Source organism: Canis lupus, chromosome 37 (assembly GCF_048164855.1).
Source record: "Canis lupus baileyi chromosome 37, mCanLup2.hap1, whole genome shotgun sequence".
Classification (NCBI taxonomy): Eukaryota; Metazoa; Chordata; class Mammalia; order Carnivora; family Canidae; genus Canis; species Canis lupus.
The window spans coordinates 200,356-208,283 of record NC_132874.1 but is presented as its reverse complement, the minus strand read 5'-3'; the positions used below and the strand labels follow the sequence as shown (position 1 = coordinate 208,283).

Here is a 7,928-nt window from a genome sequence, read left to right as displayed (position 1 = left end):
TGCTAGGTAATGGGAGCCATCCTGGAGTTTGAACCTACTCAGCTGAAGTGTGGTGGTCCTGGCTCAGCTCGGGCTCGGGAAATGTTAAGAGGTAGAGCTGGGTGGCATCCCCACTGGGACTTTCCTGTTGTCTTCTCTCTCAGCTACCCATGATGTTCCCTCCATGACTCACGCCAAAGTGAATGAGTTCAGGGAGAGAGGACTTCCATGGCCAGAGGCAGAGGCCTCCCTGGACAGGCTGGGGAGGTACCATGATGCTTTCCAGCCCTTCCCGCCAGGAGACCCCTCAGGGATGCAGTAATTGCCCTCTGTGGACACGCCCTCTGCTGGCCGTGCCTCCTCCTGCCTTCCCAGATGGGGGCCCAGCCATCCTGCGAGGTCCTGCTTTGTCCATGCTGCAAGAACCAGGAGCGCCCAAAGACACCCATGGTGCCAGTGCCACTGGGCCTGCTTGGAGACACATACTATGAGGAACATGGAGAGAAGATTTACTTCTTCTGTGAGACCGACACATAGCTCCTCTGTGTGCTCTTTTGGGAGGGTCCTGACCACCAGGGCCACACCAAGGGGGTCCTGGACGCAGCCATTCAGCCCTACTAGGTAAGGAGCAAGGCTTCCCCTTGGGCCTGCATGGGTGGACAGTGTGCTGTCATCCACAGTGAAGGGAATGGGCCAAGGGTCTGGATGATGGGGAGCTAGACATGGCCTTTCTGTGCTTGGGGACACCATCCCCCCAGTCCTGGCCTCCTTCTCTTTTGGAGGTTTTCTTTTTTTTTTAACTTTTTAATTTTTTTTTTTTAAGATTTTATTTATTTATTCATGAGAGACACACACAGAGAGAGAGGCAGAGGGAAAAGCAGGCTCCATGCAGAGAGCCCAATGTGGGACTTGATCCTGGGGTTATGGGGTCATGATCTGAGCCAAAGGCAGATGCTCGACCGCTGAGCCACTCCAGCATCCCTCTTTTGGGGGTTTTCTTATCAGACTCCGGGGAAGCTTGTTTCTGGCACTTTTGCCCATTGGGAAAGATATTCTCTTCACTTCCCTACTTCTGCCCAAGGGCATCTGGGCCAAGGTTGTGGAGTCCCAGTCCCACATCACAGCTGGATGTGGTTCTTTTTTTATTTTTATTTTTATTTTTATTTTATTTTTTTATTTTTTGGATGTGGTTCTGATACACCGTCCACAACCATCTTATCAGCCACCTTACAGAGCAGAGAACAGGTCTGGGAACGTGACCACTGCCAAGGCCACAGAGCCGAGGTCATGATGACATGGCTAGAGCCTGGGTCTCTCTCTCTCTCTCTCTTTCTAAGATTTATTTATTTTAGAGAGAGAGTGAACAGGGAGGGGCAGAGACAGAGAATCCCAAGCAGACTCCCCGCTAAGCTCAGAGCCCAACGTGGGCTCAATCCCATGACCTTGAGATCACAACCTGAGCCAAAATCAAGAGTCAGATGCTTAAGTGACAAAGCCACCCAGGCGCCCCTAGGACCTGGGTCTCTTGACCTGGGCCGCTGTTCCCATCCCAGTCTGTTTGCTGGGAAGCACTGCCTTCAGATGGGAAGTTCTCTGGTCTAGTCCTGATCTGAGGCCGGCCCTGAGCACTGTGGGTGAGTGCTGTGGCTCTCTGGCTCACTGCCATCTCTATTTCTGAGCCACATGGTTACCCAGGAGAGACATTGCAGTAAGAGAATCCCTGGGGCACTGACCACAGGAGTAGAGTGTGGGACCAGGAAAAGACCTCCAGCGGTCTCTGCTCCCTTCAAAGTATGCCGTGCAGAAGGCAACCTTGGGGGCTGAGAGCAGTGCCAAGCTCTCCGTGACAGCTCTGACCACAGCTTTCTTTTGCTTCATGGCTCCCTGATTAGTGACCTGGCTTGAGGGAAGGGTGGCCTTGGAGATGAGGAAGGCTCTGCAGATGCACGGTGGCATTGTTACATGTCTAGGTCCAATGAGAGCGGAGCCCGCATTACGGGTGAGGTTATTCTGAGACCTGTCTGCCTCCACCTCAGTACGTGAGACAGCTGGTTACTCCCTGTCTGAATAGTGAATATATAGGTGATCTTCCTGACACCAATTTCTTACACTATGACCAGCTTCTGGCCATGTCTGTCTGTCTGTCTACCCCTTACAGACTCAGATTGACGGCAAGAAGCGGCAGGTAGCAGCAATGTTCGAGATGCTGCGGCAGGAGCTGGTGGAGCAGCAGGATGTCCTGGTGGCCCAGCTTAGGGAGCTGGAGCTGCAGATCTGGCAGGAGAGAGAGATGAATACATCTCAGAGGTCTCTGAGGAGGTCACCAGGCTCAGAGCCAAGGCCAAGGAGCTGGAGAAGTGTCAGCAGCCGGCGAGTGCCCTGCTCCAGGTGAGACTGCCTACTGAGTCATGGGCTTGGGGAGGGTTTGCACAGGAGGGGACACCCCTGAGGGCCAGAAGATGCTGGGGAAAGGCAGGAGGGGGAAGCACAGGTTGTTTCTGGTGGGAAGAAAGTAGAGCAGTTGGGTTCCTTTGGCCCAGAGAGTTTACAGACACGCAGACCCAGGAAGGATGGATGGCCTGCTCACCCACTGTATCCACGTCAAGGACTTTGGAGTCAGAGGGCCTCGGGTTTGAGTGTGGCTCTCCCAGCCGTGTGACCTTGGTGAGCCTCGTGACCCCTACCCATGGGGGTAATCATAGCATGTCCCTCACGGAGCCGTTGCAGAGATGATAAGAGGCAATCATGCCAGGTGCATAGCGTGCTCCCTGGCTCACAGACAGAACTCTGTAAACAGCATCTGTTGTGATTCTCATCATCTTGTCGTGTTTCACATCAGTCTGGCTGCTAACTCACCACCTCTCACACACCAGCGGCAGAACACATTTCCAAGAGGAGGCTAAGACAGAGAAGCCAGCTTATGTGACCTGAGCAGAGTCCCAAGCTACTGTGGGAGTAGCTCAAGAGTACTCAAGAGTCCCTCACACTGTGAGGACAGTGTGATGAATAGGAAATTAGGCAGCCACAGCTCTGCAGGAGGAGCCTGTGAGTCCCTATGTTAGTGTGCAGAGTGTGCGGTGGGAAGGACAAGTGGATGCTGAGTGCATGTTCTGTTTCTTTTGTAGGATGTCAGAGTCAACCAGAGCAGGTAGGGCCTTCTCTACAGTCCTGCCTCCTTTATGCCAGGAGTGTGCCCTCTGTCCTTGTCACCTCTGCTCCACTGAACACGGAGCCTCAAGGAGAGGGCACCCTCTTCCCTGCCCCCACAGCAAGGCAAAATCATGTTCACACACACACACACACACACACACACACACAGCCTCCACTTAAATGTTTGTGGTCTAGAGTTCACTTTTAAACGGGTTGTTTGGTGCCAGGGATACATTTCCCCCTGCCCCCAGAGGTGAAGTTATAAACAATACTCATGTTTTTAGGCTGATGCAGGAACATCTGTTTGGTTCCTGAAATTATTGGTACCTGAATCAGTGTTGAACAGCAGGCGACATGTAGCTCCGATGGGAGGTATCCTGCAGCGGGGAGACCAGCCTGTCCTTCTGGGAGCTTTCCCAACTGGGTGACCCATTTTCCACCAGTAAGGGCAGCAGCTGGTGTGGTGATGCTGGCCCCTTGGCCTTGTCCGCCTGAAGCCCCTGGTGCCTTCTCAGTGCTCAGCTTGGTCAGACACCCCAAGGTACTGAGCCCAGGGCGCCAGGCATCTCATGTGCCTTTCAAACAGGTTTAGAAGGGCGCCTGGGTGGCTTAGCGGTTGAGTGTCTGCCTTTGGCTCAGGGCGTGATCCTGGAGTCCCAGGATCGAGTCCCACATCAGGATCCTTGTATGGGGGCAGCCCTGGTGGCTCAGCAATTTAGCGCCGCCTTCAGCCCAGGGCCTGATCCTGGAGACCTGGGATTGAGTCCCACATAGGGCTCCCTGCGTGGAGCCTGCTTCTCCCTCTGCCTGTGTCTCTGCCTCTCTCTCTGTCTCTCTGTCTCTCACGAATAAATAAATAAAATCTTTGGGAAAAAAAAAACTGGTTTAGAGACATAGATGTGGAGGGCTCTGAGGGTCTTCTGGTTGGATAGATCCAGAAGCTGAGCCTCGGTAGGGGGCTGTGCCTGGTCACAGTCACAGTCATGCTGCAAGAGAGGGGGGCAGAGGAGCAGGAACAGAACTGCCACGCGTGTCCTCTCATCTCTTCTCTCCCCATCCCCTTCCCTAGTAGTGAACAGCACCCCATTAGAACATTAAAACCTCCATTAAAACACCCCAGGTTGTTTTTTCCAGTGACACTGCACTGTCCTCTAGAGGCAAGTGGGGTCATGACCTCTGCCCCTTGCGGCCTCCACAAACCCTGACTCTAATCCTGAAAATAAGATTAGGGACCTGGTTGTCCCTAGGTATGAGACAAAGACTTTTGTGAGTCCAGAGTTCATTTCTTCTGACCTTATCAAGAAAATCCGAGATCTGCACAGGAAGGTACTCCTCCTCCCAGAGATGCTGAGGACCTTCTCAGGTAACCACCGCCTGCTACTTTCCCTTATGCCTCCCCTCCCCTGCCTTTCCAGCCTGTCCAGGTGTCTTCCCTCCTGGAGCCTCCCTTGGGGATCCGGCTCTGCTGGGAGGACTGGCACCCAGCACAGCTTCTCTACCTCAGACAATCACTGTACTGAGTGTCCAGGCGGGTCTGGCAACTGTGGCAGAAGGCACAGAGCAGGTGCCCTGTCCTCACATGGGTCCAGGGCTGCCCTGGGGCACCTGTAAGAGATAACAAGTCACACATTGCTCTGTTTCTGCTTCCCTCAGAAAACCTGGCACATCATCTGGAGACAGACTCAGGTAAATGGCTGGGGGCTCAAGGATCCATTCTGCCTTCCATCTGTTAGTTCCCAGGCAGCAAACAGAGCCGTTACATACATGGGGTCTGCAGCCTGACTGCTGGGCTCTGTTCTAGTGCTGGCAGGTGATGAGACACTGGGCAAGCCAGGAAGGCTTTCCTTCCAGTTCTCACCTCTAAAATGGAAAATGCACCAGTGCCAACCCCATAAGTAGGCACGAGAGGAATGCATGGATACATGGAAGAGCTTAGTACAGTACCTGGCACCACAGTATGTGCTGATAGTGTTCTTGCTTGCACGGATATCATTTCCTCAAAGGTATTTATGCAGTTGTTGGTTTTGTGTGTGTTCTGCCCAGCATTGTGCCAGACTCTGCGGTCTTGAACAAATATTGTCTAATTTTTAAAAAATAGCATTTACTTTGAAGTTTGTACTTAGTTAAGAAACCATTTCCACAAATAGCAGCTCATTCTGCTTCTCCGACTTAATGACTTAACATGCAGAACCACGTGGGGATCTTGTTATAACGCAGATTGAGTCAGGGGGCTGCGAAGCGGTCAGACATCCTGCGTTTCCAACACATTCCAGCCAAGCACCTGCCGCTGGCCCCCGAGCTGCCCTTTGGGAAGCAAGCCTGGCAGCACAGCAGCAGCGCCCAATGAACAGTGGGGCTCCGAGCACCAGGTGTGCCTTCGCCTGCAGGCACATTGCTCCCCTCCCGCTCTCCTCCTCCAGGGGCCGGTCGGTGCTCCGGACCCTCAGGCTGCCAGGACGGGCCTGGGCCTCCCCAAGGACAGAGGACAGGACGTTGGCCGGGTTCACTAGAGACCAGGAGAGGCCGCACAGCCCCCTGCGTTCTGAGCATGCCCTGGAGGCTTGGGGCTTCCCCGGCTGCCCCTTGGGGCACCACCAGGGACAGGTGCAGGTGCAGGTGCAGGTGGGGGAGCAGGTGCAGCCAGGGTGGGGGCTGGGCTAGGCGGCTAGGGGGCGGCACCTGAGCTGGGACCCACTTCACAGGGCCTGAAGGGCCTCGCCCCAGCTGCCTCACTCTCGCCCTGCGGTGGCCTGGGACTCCGCTGTTGCCGCTCCCTTCCCCGCAGTCTCCCCTTCTTTGAGGTCTGGGAAGCAGATTCCTGCCCACCTGAGGGGCAAAAGGGGTATGTGCAAGGGGCGCTACAGCAGAGAGCTGCCCAGCTGACCACAGGAGACCCCCGGACTGCCCAGAACACAGGCAAGACCCAGAGCCAGCACGTATTTGAAAAACAGAACAAAACAGCACTGCCAGAAAAACTTCTACACCTTCAAAAATAGTTATCCTGGGGAAGAAGAGGACTTGGCTGGGCCCGCACTGATTCCGAATGGACCGCTGGTGTGCTGACATGCGCCTGGAGATGCTTCCTCTTGATGGTGCCTGCCTCTCCCTCCAGCCCTTTCCGACATGTGGGGCCTGTTTCCTTCTTATAGAGAATCCTAATAAAGTGGGGAACCCGCTGGACTTCCGCGGGTCTTGTGTCTAGTGAACGCTGAAAGCTAGTGGGACTTCTGTGACCCCAGACGGTCACCCAGTCCTGTCCCGTTTACTCAGGAACCAGACTCTACTGTTCAATGAATGACATTGGTGTTCAGGTCTAACTATCCCCTCAGAGAGTTACTAATATTACCATTATTATTATTATTGGATGATGGGGTTTGTTTTGCTTCCTGTGCACTGACTTAGTGTTTTGGACAAGCCAGCTTTATTTATTTTTTATTTTTGGGTTGAGTATGAAATAGAAAAAACAAATGAACCTCTTATGCTGTATTTCCAAGCCTCTAGAATGACTAAATTTAGGGTGAGTGGCCCAGGTACTTTAGGGGTGTGGAAATGCAGATATGGAGGCTCCTGGACAAAGTTAAATTGCCATGTATAAAAAAGAAAATGGAGGACAGCCCAGGTAGCTCAGCGGTTTAGCGCCGCCTTCAGCCCAGGGCCTGATCCTGGAGATCCAGGATCGAGTCCCACATCAGGCTCCCTGCATGGAGCCTGCTTCTCCCTCTGCCTGTGTCTCTGTCTCTGTGTGTGTGTGTGTGTGTGTTTCTCATGAATAAACAACTAAAATCTTTTTGAAAAATAAAGCTAATAAAAAAGAAAGAAAATGGAATTTAAAAGCTTATGAAGAAGGTTTAGGCATAGCCAATGCCCAAATCTGAGGACTAGAAGCTGTCTGGAGGGAAATAATCCACTTGATGGCACTGCAGGGGCAATGTGAAAATCTTTGTGTTGCAGTGTTTGTGATGTCAAACCAGTCTTTATCTCAAGCATGGGAGCCTCAGCTCCATGTACCTGGGGGTCAAGCTTTCATAAGCATAGCTGGTGTTGGGGAATGTGAGCATGCTGAGCTGTGTCTGCCTCAGGCCAGAGGCAAGAAGAGATTCCACAAAACAGATGCAAGGCTGTTGGCTTACGTGAGGGGTTGTCATCTGCTAAAGGAGCCCCAAGATCAGAGGGGTCGCTGTGAGGACCCAGGTGGGGTCTGCAGGTGGAACAGTCCAAAGCCCAGAACTGATTACAGCAGGCCACCCATGAAGGGACTGTAGCCACCGCACTGGCTCTGGTCTACACGCTTTGCTTTGCATGTGGGCGGATCTCCCATCTATGGACAGGCCTCCTGGTTTTATTGGTGCCCTTTATTTTCCCACTCCTTCCAACTCCTGTCTTTTCCTGGACTTCCAGGGCATGGGTCATCAGGCAGCAGCAGCCCAGGCAAGGTCTTCTTGTCTTATTCATACTTTCTCCTGTCTTTCCATCTCTCTTTCCCGTCCTCCTCACCTCATGGTCACTCCCCTCTAATGTTTCCAGATGCCCTTGGTTAAGACATATCTCTGAACATATACGTAGTACTGGACGAGCTCTGCTTCTTTCTTTTTGTGACCCATGTGTCCCATGGTTTTTAAGATCTAGTCATACATCTGGTGCATGGCTTCTAACTGTTGAATAGTGTTCTCCAGAACATGTCAACCACGTTTCATTGTACGTTCTTTTGACCAAGAATATCTAGGTTACCTCTTCCTGCCTATGACATTGAGCAAAATCGATGAGGAATAGCCTCATGCTTTTTCCTTATGACTCATCTA

At 52.7% G+C, this 7,928-nt stretch overlaps 1 pseudogene; it reads left to right on the top strand.

Annotated features, from left to right (window-relative positions):
- Nucleotides 1–1,903: 1,903 nt before the first annotated feature.
- LOC140626062 (uncharacterized) lies at nucleotides 1,904–5,812 on the top strand (annotated as a pseudogene).
- The last annotated feature ends 2,116 nt before the right edge of the window (nucleotides 5,813–7,928 follow it).